This window comes from Sinohyriopsis cumingii, chromosome 6 (assembly GCF_028554795.1).
Source record: "Sinohyriopsis cumingii isolate HCF-2022 chromosome 6, ASM2855479v2, whole genome shotgun sequence".
Lineage (NCBI taxonomy): Eukaryota > Metazoa > Mollusca > Bivalvia > Unionida > Unionidae > Sinohyriopsis > Sinohyriopsis cumingii.
In genome coordinates, this window is record NC_142966.1 from 89,157,771 (window position 1) to 89,171,259 (window position 13,489).

Here is a 13,489-nt window from a genome sequence, read left to right on the forward strand (position 1 = left end):
AAAAGAGATAGCCTTTCCATTGCCTACCCCTTTTTTTAAATTTAAATTTAAATTTAAATTTAAAAAGACTTTTTAAACAAACAAAAAATCCCATATTAAATTCCCCTTGTCCCTAGACAAACCCAAACTCTATTCCCATGTTAATTTCCCTTGTCCCTAGACAGACCCAAACTCTATGTTAAATTCCCATTGTCCCTAAAGTGGCCCAGCGTTTTTCTCCATGTTAAATTTCCATTGTCCCTAAAGTGGCCCAGGGGTGTTTTTAATGCTAAGTCCCATTGTCCCTAATGTGGCCCACTTAACTACTTACGTATTTTCCCAGTGCTGAGGTAGACATATTTTTCTCATCGCGTCATGGTCTGTTTGCCATTTGGTCGTCAACCTTAGCTAGCCTGAGAGCACATTGTACATCAAAATATATGTCTCGGTCATTCCGCTCAACTGCATAATAATGCCATGCAAGCCTCTTTGAGTTACGTCCGTGTCGTCAGCTTCCTGGTTGTCGATGTACTTCTTCACCTCAACCTTCGTGTTGTTGGCGTACTTATTTGCGTCCGCGTCTTGATGGTCGACATATTTTTTTTCGTGGCGGCATTTTCTGGCTGATCCATTCGGCCCGCTCGGCAGCCACCTCGGCTTGCTGTCCACTGAACAGATTAACCATCGCGTAGTACGTTGTCAAAGTGGTAGACGTCTAGGTTGTCTAGCGTCTCTACACTGGCTGGGCGCAACAGCGAGGATAGGTACATGTTGGAGGCCTTCACATTTCCAACGTTGTTTGAAAATATAACCTGGTCATTTGCATAGAGATCTCAGACACTGTTGATGTAGGTCGCTACGTAAGGTTTGGTAGTGTACATGGAGAGGTCCGCCTTGTATTGCTGACAGCGCCTTAAGGTGTCTTATTTCTAAAGGAGCCGGTGGATCAGCGACAGCATTGCAACTAAAGGTAGCCCAGGCGTCGGATGGAGAATCAGAACCATAAGCACCTCGATGGATGCATGGCCGCAAATTTTCAGTTACCTTATTTGAACAAGGAAAGTCAAATAAGTGAGCGGATAGGTCGATTGGTGGCTGACGGTTCCCCGCTGGGGTAGCAACTAACTCTGACGAAACGCTAGGACATACTTATTGATTTCATATTAAAGCACGTTTAATATTATACAAAATATGCATTAACATTTACGGGCGTCACTCGGCCCGATAACATGGCGCTGATGTGGATCTGAGCCTATTTGCCACTAAAGCTGATTTGTTTTAGCTTACAGTCGTGTTATTTTTGGTGTCGATTCAGAGGAACGTGTGATTTTTTAATGCCAAACTGGTAAACTGAAAACGTTAAACGCAGACATTCAAGATCCCATTGTCAAGTTGAAAAGCGCGGTTGCAAAAACCTGGTTAAAGTCACTAAAAACGGTGGTATCAGAGACAGTAGTGCGTCCGTTGCTTATGTCAAAGAATATGTTGATACTACGGCTGTAACAAAACAATAAAGGTATGTGGTCGAATAGGTGGATACATGACTAGATTATTTTGGTTTTGTTTACTTACCATAAATATCGCGAATTGCCAGACTGGAGGCACTGAAATGGAATTTTACACTGTTGCATTGTCAACATCGTTATTCAGCGGAGATGAAATGCAGTTTGAAGCATTCACATTTATCCAGAGGGGTCAGTATCCGTCTTTGGCAATTTATCATTATTTATATACATAATGGAATCTGACCGCGGTGATGAGGTTGCGGAATTAAGGGGTGAATTTGTGTTAGGCCATTTAACAGCGGATGTTAGCATCAATAAAAATTTTGCTCCACTTCTCGAGGAATATCTGCATCAAAGTGGTGTTACCAAACCCTCGTATCAATTGTCATAAAATTGTGTTAAGGGTCAAGTAGATATTCCATTTGAAATCACCCTGATGTCCCACAATCAACTCCAAGCCAGCTTGGAATCATCACACGTTCACATGAAATCGCTCAAGCATTAGCTGCAGTAGCAGAGGCAAAATCTCTCTAGGATTGTTTACACAATGATGAGGTGGCATTCATAGATATATACACCCTAGTTAAATTCACCGTTAATTATGTTAAGCCAACATTAACTCGGCTAGCACTAAAAACAAAACCTGGTCGACTGAAATTTAACAAGGACGCAGTTGTTCGGGTAACAGTTATTGGGAAAAGAGGATCATTAGATGTAAAAGATATCAATGTAATCGTAGTATTTGCAGGTAAAAAGCATGCTAAACAACTAGATCGCACTTTTGCGGGAAATTTAAATATTCCAGAGGCTGATAATTGTATGATAATTGTACCAGCGGAAGAGGGTAGAGCTTGTTAGTATATGAGTGTGGAGTTTGTAGTGGTATTAGCAAATTAATTTCGATGCGACTTCATTCACGAGGACGTGTCTATTCCGAATTATGAGCAGCCGCACACAACAGTCTCAATACGTTTAGTAAATTGTATTCCGTGGCAATGGAAGATGAAATAATCAGTGCGGCTGAGTTTGAAATTTTGCTGGCGCACACAACAGTCTCAATACGTTTAGTAAATTGTATTCCGTGGCAATGGAAGATGAAATAATCAGTGCGGCTGAGTTTGAAATTCTGCTGGCGGAAATGGAAAATCACAGACAGTTAAGAACACAAATAAGAAACAGCTCGGATTCACAAAAGGTCAAAGTCGAATAAAATATATTCACGCAAAGAACTGGTTAAAAAATCGTAAAATCAGCCGCCCATGTGAGTTACCTGGGCAGCATTGATCGTTACCGTATACAACCAAATCCAAGTATTATCAAGCGCTAGGGGTTTGCCCTTTTTTGAAACCTGCTGTATCACTGACATCCATTTGAGACACTACCCCCATGAGTGGTTCACGTGTCTGGACAGAATTAAAAGTTATCAACGTGCAACGTTCGCTTCTGTTCCAAGTATGCCATGGGAGGCAGATACGAGGGCTGATGTCAGGGCCACACAAATATCAAAATACAAAACACATACTTTGATACTATTGGCGGCTACACACGCCATGGTGTCTGCTTGCGTCATTTCCATGGGTCTCGACATGGCGAACACTTCTCGGATGCCTACGAGTTCGTCTTATCGGCATTCGATTAGGTTGGATACAGTGTTTCCCTTTACGCACATCTGCGCGTCAGGGACGCACGCCGCAGTAAATTGACGCACACATTTTGTACCGTGCGATTTTTTGACGCAAAGGATTCGCATGATGTGATTAGGATATATGTAATATCCAATGCATTGGACGATGGGTGGCACTGTGTATACTTCACTTCGAACATATGCATTGACTAGTTCCCCGCTTTGTTTACTCCCTGTGTTGCGCTCCTCTATTAGTGCAGCGTATTGCAACGCATGGAAGATACAAAATAAGGAACCAGACTAGCATAGGCAAGATGTCATCTTGATGTTTAACAGCAATGCTTGTTGCACTAGAAAGAGATCTCCAGATTAAAACGTCATGCAATAAGAATCACTAGCGAAGAAAGTGAAAGAAGCAGAACGCAAAATAGTAACTGTGGATCTAACTCAACGAACAATGGCGAAAATAATTCCCTTGACTGGAACACAGCACATCCATTAGGATTACCATTGTGACTTCTAATCGCGAAGACTGCAAAAGTGAATAATCCTTTCGTGACAGGGTTTAAGAATTTTTAAAAATCTGCCCTCGTTCGCCAGAACATATCTGGAGAACACATTATAACCCAAGACATGCTTTCACAACAAATAAATCAGTAAACTTGACGGGACAAATGCGTTTATTTGGACTACACTGTCAAGAGGTTATTGCTGATTTTGTTGGTTTCTAACTTTGCTGCAATAAAAGAAAGATCTTAAAGTTCAAGTGTAACTTATTAGAAACAAGATGAATCATTAGCCGCCTTGATATTTGGATAAATTTGTTCAAGCACGAAGTAAAATGAAACCTATGATAGTATCCATTTTATGACAAGCAGTAAATTAACTGCCGTTTGGTTAAAAAGATTTATTAGGCTTTTTTGTAGTGGCTTGTATGTAATGTGTTGGTCTATAACATTGCTTCAAAAAGATTATAAGGAGACTGTTAAAAGTACGACTTTAAAAGAAAGTTGTTTGTTGATTGTGCATGTTGGTTTATTTGTATGTTTAGAGATAGAGAGAGAGCGAGCAAGAGTATGTTGTGCAAGTTGCAATATCTTATTTCAAGCTGAAAAAGTACTAGTCAGATGAAAATTTGTCAGTACATTTTTGACCCCCACATTTGTTATTTGACCCCCAGTTCTGAAACCAAGTTTTTTTTTTTTTTTACCCTTAGTTTTACATGCCTGGGGGATACACTGGTTGGATATCGTGTAAGACCGACAAAGGACGATCACGTAACTGGAGCCGCATGGGGTCTACCCGTGTTTTGTAGGTGTTGTACACTACATGTTGCGGATTCACGACTTCTCGCTTTACGTTAAGAGCCTCGAGGTTAGCATAGATGACAAATGGCAGAGTCATCTATTTGAACAGGTGCTAAAAGTAGTTTGTCCGTTCCGGGCAAGACCTGTAATGTGGTCCGCTAGAGTTAATCGCAGAGACAGTCGTTGGTGTGGTCATATAACAGGGTTGTCAGCAAGAAGACGTGGAGTCAGCCTCAACAGGCTTACTAGTGATGACCCTGTTTGAAAGTCCTAAATATTACTCGTGTGAGGTCTTTAATCTATACCTTTGTTGCGCATTATCGTCTGCGATTAGCGGATGATTTATGGTCTTTTGCAGGAGGCAGAGAGTCCGGTCTCGGAAGAAGACGACATAGTATTTACTTATATGTACGTACATGAGTAATCGTGCAATACCCCTTCGCTGAAATATGACTTGTCCAGGAACTGGAAATGGATCTCGAGCATGGCGGTTAAGCCATGAAATGCGCAGATGAAGACGGTGTTATGACCTGCAAGGTCAATGTCACGTCAGAAATTGAAAATCAATGAATGAACTGGGTGAGTTCTGTGCATTTCTGATCTTATTTATACTTTTCGTAATTGAAATCGGCAGGGTGGGCGTACAAACAAACGGGGATGTATATTTATTTTATAATCGCCGAGGCAGAGTATGCAAAGTGAGTCTCGCTTTTGACAGAAAAAGGTTTCGTTTTATTGATTGTACTTTTACACAGACAAAAAATATCATTAGTCAAAACCGAGGCTTCCAGTGTTCAACATGGTCTTTCAACACTACGCACAGTAAATCGATAGATGTATATATAGTAAGATCAACAGATACATGAATTGGTGGGTGACTGACTGTAAATAGATCGGTATGTGGATCGGGACGAAGTTTGGTAAGTAAATGTGAGTGGTTGGGAATGTAAGGAGTACCTACATAATTGCGTATTTTGAATATCTAATTAATTAATTAATTCAGAATCTCGTCCTCACTCAGCTTTGCGCTCCATTAAAATAGTCGAATTCATGCGTACATGATAATTCTTCGTTTAATTTTCATCACTAGGAAATTTTCATCTCCAGAATGCTATTTAATAAAAGGACAACTACGAATGTTCAAGTGACCCTAAATCGTGGTGGTATATATGAAGAAGAAATAAGAAAGCTTTTAATACAGTAAACGTTGTGCTTTTTATTGACTTGTATCTTCCGAACTTACCTGTCTAAACTTATTATGATGATGAAATCGCTCTTATTTTCTCATAATGTCAGCCACTTTAATTTAGATTAAATTACGTTATTTACTTATTATCCACGATAACTTGAAAATATTAGAGATTCATTTCTGAACCTGCTGTATATTTTTGGTTGGAATATACTCGTTATGCTAAGCCAATTTCACTGGCGCCAAGTGTTAATTTCAACCATGTCCTGTCATTAGCAACCTTCTTGACCGTGTTTCGCTTATTATTTGGCGATTGGTGTTCAATTCCAAGCTAGAACGTGATGAATATAAATCCTGTATGGTAAAGAATAAAATTTGCAGCGGGATTATTTTCTTTGGGGGAAGGGGAGCAGAAAGACTGTTTTCAATGGTTTGCCCCATATTTAGGAAACAAATATCAAAAGTAGATCCGTAGCATATTGTGTTGTTCCGATCCAGCGTAAAGTGTTTTAGAAATCAGATTTTCTTGTCAGCTGCCCATTTCGTTTTCAGACATTACGAAATCTCACACATGCCATTTCACCCTCACCCCCCGCCGGAGATACTTCAAACCAATCCCGTATTTTTGAAAAATAAAAACAGAAAAATCAAATCGAATTCAATGAATAAACTGAGTTGACGCGAGTTTCATTTATAAAACAAATGTTACGGGTTTAAGCTGAAAGACATGCCTGACACATGTCAAAATAAAGACAATTCACAAGTGGGCTATCATATAAGACACGAGATTCTGCAAGGAGAGAAATCTGTATTTATTGTGGAATATGGTTCGGAAACGTACTTATTTTTTTTTTTTTTTTTTTTTTTTTTTTTTTTTTTTTTTGTTGAAAGTTGTTAAAACCCGGAATATATTTGGAGAATCGAAGCAGCAGCATCTAGAAACCAGGTCAATGTACATGAACGGTTTTAGAGTGACTGATTGACTTGACAAAATTTACAAATTTGGATTACGTTTGGGGAAATCAAAGGATATTGTGATATTTAACGTTGACCGAAGGCTCGTACGACGAAATTCTAAAGTCGTAACCCTTGCATACGAACCAGGGTTTACAAATGAAAAAATTCATAAGCGACTAAATGTTTCTTTGAAATGATTTTAATACCTATGTATGTAGAGAGGGGAATGTGCAAAAACAGCAAATATGTGCTAATTTTATTAAAAATATGATTGTATCAAAAGAGCAGGCCTGACATTGCTTTGAAGTTGTAATGAAGTCTACAAGAAGTGTTCTGGATTACTGGCTTTTGATTTATAATCACAGACTAATGTGTGACCAGTATCTTTATTGACACCGTCTAATCCCAGCGTTATTATCAGTTATCCCTGAAAAACATTGTACCGCCTCAGACCGCTATCTACAACCTGTAGCTGCTTGTATGTTTTGCACATCCAAAAATATAAGTTTTTATCCAATTTAACAACGAATCCGGACTTTCCTTATTTATCCATTTCACCAGCACCACCCCACTGCCAATACCTCAATATTTACTCCTCGCCACTCCAATCCCAACACGTTTCGAGGGTTCGATGTCGATAAAAAAAAAAAAAAATAACCTACCCATATCTGAACGAGTCGGAAATCTACCTTTAAGTTTGAAGTTTCTGGCCTGGACTGTAAAAGAACTAACGGACGGACCCTCAACAGTGGTACTACCAACACTTCCTATAAACGAACGTCGCGGGGGATGTATTAGCGTCATAAGGGATAGTGCAACACTTATATAAATACTTTTACGTTGATTACTAATGATGATAATTGTGTCATAAATAGCTTAATCAGTACTCTAAATCCCTTGAACTGATTTTATTTTTACACAGCTTTTTTTGTCTTCAGAATAAGCAGGTCTCATGAGCACGTAAGCTGATTGTGTATCTTGTTTCTCGTAGGTTTAATGTAAAACTATATGGCACAAACTTGGATTTGATTCTTTAGTAAAATGTTAAAAAGAGAGCTTAACTATTTATCCTCTAAAATTAACCAATTGTATATTCTAAACGCTTTTTATTTTCACAATGAACTCTAAATGAATTGTTCCTACTTTAGCCCCACATCAAGCGGTGCTATCTAATTAAGATCCTTTTATTTCTATTGACAAATGAGACGCTATGGATTTGGTGACACTTGACAGGTATTTTCGTCTTTGGTGTATTACACAACTCCTGTGAGAAGAATGAAAGGCGTACCTCCCCTGGAAGGCAAACTATCCTGTCGGTAACTCAGTAAACTTCTTCGCTCTTTTCACTATGTTACCCAGACAAACACTAAGTACGTTCATTACGTTACCATGTAGTTTCAAATGGAGGTCACAGCACATTTGCACCACAAAAAACCCCCCTGCAATTAGCATTATAACAGAGTATATCCGAATATATATATATTCAGTTTATAGTTGATAATAAAGAGGGTATTAATTTAAAAGATGATAGAAAAAGTGTGGTTTGTATATTGTACGCAGACACCCGCCGTACTCTGAAGTGGATATTTTCGGTAAAGTAATCAAATATATTCATTCATTCACGTGCTAGATTTGTATGGAGGGATATATATGAGGGCGGGATAATGCAAATCACAATGATGATCTATATATAAAATACTTATGTTGTAAACAAATTTCAAACAGTAACCAAATTACCGCTGTGCAATTTAGGCAAAATCGTCATTATTCGTTTGATCGATAGGCACAGTTGATATCAGATCAAAATCACAGATGTTCTTTTCTGATGTCAAATAAGCGACATTAGTTACTTAAATATTTAGGGGTCGAATTCTCATGCAAAAGGTAAGTCGGTCTATTTTGCTATAGATATCTCTCTGTATCATAGTCGCTTTTTTCTTCTCTCTTGCCCAGTCATCGTCATGGATGTAGTAGCCGTCCTTACCCTCATTACAGACCGTTCGATCTGCCAGTCAGTTTCAATAATTGTTAGTCAACTTTGTAACCACCGATGGAAAGTTCATACCTTTATTCCTCATCAAAAATATGTTTTATATCCTTACATTCCCTTCCTTTAAAATCATGACCTATGGATGCATATTATTATTAATTAATTAGTAATTACTGTGTCATCGAGGGCGATAGAGATTTCCTTTTCTTTCGTTTTTCACTTCCTTTAAAATTATACCCTTTGAATGCACCTCACTATCCTTGAGCGTGATATAGATTATTTTTTATTTCTTTTTCCCTTTCTTTCTGCAAATGTTTTTCAATACAATTAATAATGCTTTATATCAGTACCATGATATAACCTTGACTGACAGAAATGGAAATCTGTAAGAACATGAGTATGCGATTTCGTTTGCATATTCATCACTTGCGCAGCTAAACGTTTAGCTTAATTATAATACTATTCACTTGGTAAGTAGCAGGTAATTCGATCGCATCCAAGGTTGTAAGTATAATAAGTAATTAAACGTTTCCCAACCTTCGATTTCGCTTAGAAAACCATTGCTTTCAGATTCTTTTTCAAAAAATGTAATTCCTGGTGAAATTTGTCTTCATATCAAGAGCCGGTCTTGTATTGCTCTAGCCTTTTTGTTTCTCTTTTTAGAAGTATTTACCATTATTATTATTATTATTATTATTATTATCTGCGAAACTAGTTTTGCTCTTTATTTTACACTCTTCTACGCGATGTTGTCTGAAAGCCAGTCATGTATAACCCATATGTAACAACAACATTGTTAAAAAATCTTTACATTTTATGACTTAAAGAAACTGACAGGAACATGGGAAGGAAAATGTTTTTGTTTTTTTCCTTTTTGTCGACATTGTGTTTGAAGTTACACCCTTACCCATTTAGAAAAAAAAATGCTAGTGAAAGTCTGTTTATTAAGGACTTAAAAGGACTCTTCATTACCATATGCCAAAATGCGTTTCATGTTCATTAGATCTGACTAGCATGTTTTAGTACGTGTATTATAAAAGGGAAAGAAGACTCATAGAAAACGATGACATAGTTCTTTCTTTATTGGACTATACTTTTTATTAAAAAAATGACATAGCATTTAATCTACCAACCAGATCCTCCCGCCTCACCCCACTCCCCTCTCCCCGTTTGAAGGCTCGTTGGATTCAGGGATGTAGATTGACCCTGTGGTGCTCTCTATATGTCGTAAGAGGCAATTAGTGGAGGGAGAAGCCGCGGTGGCACAGTGATTAGCGTCCTAGGCTCGCGATAAAATTGGTGTTCCTCAAATCCTGTCAACAAATCAGTCCAGTCTAGATAACTTGCTGTGTCCTTGGAAATGACATATTACCTGAATTGCTTTTTTCACTAAATAATATACTTGTGCTGTTCATCCTTATGGGTAATACAAATAATGAACTTATTAAAAGTATAACACAAATAATGAACTTACTAAAAGTATCACACAAATAATGTACGTGCTGAAAATATAATGCAAATAGTAGACTTGCTAAAAGAATAAGACAAATAATGGACGTACAAAAAGTATAATATAAATAATGAACTTACTAAAAGTATAATACAAATAATGAACTTACTAAAAGTATAATATAAATAATGAACTTACTAAAAGTATAATACAAATAATGAACTTACTAAAAGTATAATACAAATAATGGACTTAATAAAAGTATAATACAAATAATGTACGTACTAAAAGTATAATACGAATAATGTACGTGCTGAAAATATAATGCAAATAGTAGACTTGCTAAAAGAATAATACAAATAATGGACGTACTAAAAGTATAATACAAATAATGGACTTACTAAAAGTATAACACAAATAATGTACGTGCTGAAAATATAATGCAAATAGTAGACTTGCTAAAAGAATAAGACAAATAATGGATGTACTAAAAGTATAATATAAATAATGAACTTACTAAAAGTATGATACAAATAATGGGCGTACTAAAAGTATAATACAAATAATGGACTTACTAAAAGTATAACACAAATAATGGACTTACTAAAAGTATAATACAAATAATAGACTTACTAAAAGTATAATATAAATAATGAACTTACTAAAAGTATAATACAAATAATGGACGTAGTGAAAGTATAATACAAATAATGGACTTTCTAAAAGTATAATACAAATAATGGACTTACTAAAAGTATAATACAAATAATGGACTTAATACAAGTATAATACAAATAATGGACTACTAAAAGTATAATACAAATAATGGACTTACTAAAAGTATAACACAAATAATGGACTTACTAAAAGTATAATACAAATAATGGACTTAATAAAAGTATAACACAAATAATGAACTTACTAAAAGAATAATAAATATAACGGACTTACTAAAAGTATAATACAAATAATGGACGTAGTGAAAGTATAATGCAAATAATAGTCTTGCTAGAAGAATAATACAAATAATGGCCTTACAAAAGGAAAACACAAATAATGACCTTACTAAAAGTATAATACAAATAATGGACTTTCTAAAAGTATGATACAAATAATGGACTTACTAAAAGTATAACACAAATAATGGACTTACTAAAAGTATAATACAAATAATGGACTTTCTAAAAGTATAATACAAATAATGGACGTAGTGAAAGTATAATACAAATAATTGACTTTCTAAAAGTATAATACAAATAATGGACTTACTAAAAGTATAATACAAATAATGGACTTAATACAAGTATAATACAAATAATGGACTACTAAAAGTATAATACAAATAATGGACTTACTAAAAGTATAACACAAATAATGGACTTACTAAAAGTATAACACAAATGATGGACTTACTAAAAGTATAATACAAATAATGGACTTAATAAAAGTATAACACAAATAATGAACTTACTAAAAGAATAATAAATATAACGGACTTACTAAAAGTATAATACAAATAATGGACGTAGTGAAAGTATAATGCAAATAATAGACTTGCTAGAAGAATAATACAAATAATGGCCTTACTAAAAGTATAACACAAATAATGGCCTTACTAAAAGTATAATACAAATAATGAACTTAATAAAAGTATAATAAAAATAATGGACTTACTAAAAGTATAATACAAATAATGAACTTTCTAAAAGTATGATACAAATAATGGACTTACTAAAAGTATAACACAAATAATGGGCTTACTAAAAGTATAATACAAATAATGTACTTACTAAAAGTATAATACAAATAATGGACTTAATAAAAGTATAACACAAATAATGAACTTACTAAAAGAATAATAAATATAACGGACTTACTAAAAGTATAATACAAATAAAGGACTTACTAAAAGTATAATACAAATAATGGACTTAATACAAGTATAACACAAATAATGGACTTACTAAAAGTATAACACAAATAACGGACTTACTAAAAGTATAATACAAATAATGGACGTAGTGAAAGTATAATGCAAATAATAGTCTTGCTAGAAGAATAATACAAATAATGGCCTTACTAAAGGTATAACACAAATAATGGCCTTACTAAAAGTATAATACAAATAATGAACTTAATAAAAGCATAATAAAAATAATGGACTTACTAAAAGTATAATACAAATAATGGACTTTCTAAAAGTATGATACAAATAATGGACTTACTAAAAGTATAACACAAATAATGGACTTAGTAAAAGTATAATACAAATAATGAACTTAATAAAAGCATAATAAAAATAATGGACTTACTAAAAGTATAATACAAATAATGGACTTTCTAAAAGTATGATACAAATAATGGACTTACTAAAAGTATAACACAAATAATGGACTTAGTAAAAGTATAATACAAATAATGAACTTAATAAAAGTATAATAAAAATAATGGACTTACTAAAAGTATAATACAAATAATGGACTTTCTAAAAGTATGATACAAATAATGGACTTACTAAAAGTACAACACAAATAATGGACTTACTAAAAGTATAATACAAATAATGGACTTACTAAAAGTATAATACAAATAACGGACTTACTAAAAGTATAATACAAATAATGAACTTACTAAAAGTATAATACATATAATGGACTTACTAAAAGTATAACACAAATAATGGACTTACTAAAAGTATAATACAAATAATTAACTTACTAAAAGTATAATATAAATAATGGACTTACTAAAAGTATAATACAAATAATAGGCTTACTAAAAGTATAATGCAAATAATGGACTTTCTAAAAGTACTGATTAACCCCTCATTTCTTTTCTTTTGTTTAGCAAATTTATTTTACACTTGATTAACCGTTTTCTTAATTGTAAACTTACTACTCTGCCGTCTGATCTTCTAATTCAAATATCTGGAGTTTTTGCCAGACAATAAATGTGTTAATGCATTTATTGCTCATAGTGTTGCACATTTATACACTAGACTAGTTCAAGTAATCTGAGGAAAATATTTAATGACCAGATGTAGAGGAACAGAGGAACCTAATATCAAGTTCTTTAAGTTTGAAGAAACTTTTATTGAAAAGGCCGGAATCACTTTCTCTACCTTTAAATCTTTAAGAAGGTTAAAGTCACACTCTTGTCATCGTTGCAAGCACTGGAACATGTGCTTATATTTGATTAAATACAGTATAAATAACTTTTGTTTTAGGGCTTTTCGTTGACTAGATGAGAAGACTTTCACCTTTCGAAAAGTTTTCAAGATCTTTTATAAAATATAAAAAAAACATCATTCTTAGTTTGTAAACACTTCAAAAGTTGTTAGTTTTGTTTACTGAGGTGATAAAAGCAATCAATAACGGCCTCAGCAAACGCCGGTTCCGATTTTGATCGTTTTGGCGGGGCCCCCTGAATCTGTGTGCGGGACCCCCTTCTGAGCACAGAATTTGGAAATAAACTTTTAAAAAAGTTTA

At 34.5% G+C, this 13,489-nt stretch overlaps 1 protein-coding gene across 4 annotated transcripts in view; it reads left to right on the top strand.

Annotated features, from left to right (window-relative positions):
* The window catches only part of LOC149797405 (uncharacterized), a 108,440-nt gene that overhangs the window by 30,416 nt on the left and 64,535 nt on the right, over positions 1 to 13,489 (top strand). Inside the window, exon 2 of one of the 4 annotated variants that reach the window (XM_089962189.1) lies at positions 4,774 to 4,994. The exons of 1 other annotated variant lie outside the window; for it this stretch is intronic. The gene's annotated coding sequence lies outside the window, so the exon portion shown is untranslated. Of the gene's footprint in view, positions 1 to 4,773; positions 4,995 to 5,104; positions 5,336 to 8,307; positions 8,446 to 13,489 lie in introns of those variants that run through there. 2 more of the 4 variants (XM_089962192.1, XM_089962191.1) reach the window with 2 other exon arrangements.